The 408-nt window shown below is 44.6% G+C and overlaps 1 protein-coding gene across 1 annotated transcript in view; it reads right to left on the bottom strand.

The window, feature by feature from the left end:
- The window catches only part of LOC119582340, an 81,633-nt gene that overhangs the window by 833 nt on the left and 80,392 nt on the right, over window positions 1-408 (bottom strand). The window lies entirely within an intron of this gene.

Below are 408 nucleotides of genomic sequence, written 5' to 3' on the forward strand. Positions count from 1 at the left end.
TCAAAAGCAACTAAAGACAGGTAGTTAGAGCAGGTGGACAAGAGTTGTGCAACAGAGGGCATCACGTAATCTATGCTTATCTCCAACTCTGAAATAGGGCTTGTGGCATCGTTTTATAACCCCCGCCCACTCTCTCGCCCTCCCTTCCCCCCCTACTTATAAATCCTGACCCTTCTCCTCTTTATTCTTCTCCTTTTATTTTCCTCTTCTGTCTTCCCTGTTCCTCCATTCTCTTTCCTTTTACCATTATTCTTCCTTTTTTCCACTCCCCTCTTTCATCCTCAGTTCTCTTCTCTTCCATTCCTTCTTCCCTCCTTTAATCTTCTCCCTTCCTTCTCTTTTTTCAAATTCGTCTATTCCTCTCCTTAAATCTCCCTCTCCCCCTCCTTCACTTAAACCTTCCCCACC

This window comes from Penaeus monodon, chromosome 15 (genome assembly GCF_015228065.2).
Source record: "Penaeus monodon isolate SGIC_2016 chromosome 15, NSTDA_Pmon_1, whole genome shotgun sequence".
Lineage (NCBI taxonomy): Eukaryota > Metazoa > Arthropoda > Malacostraca > Decapoda > Penaeidae > Penaeus > Penaeus monodon.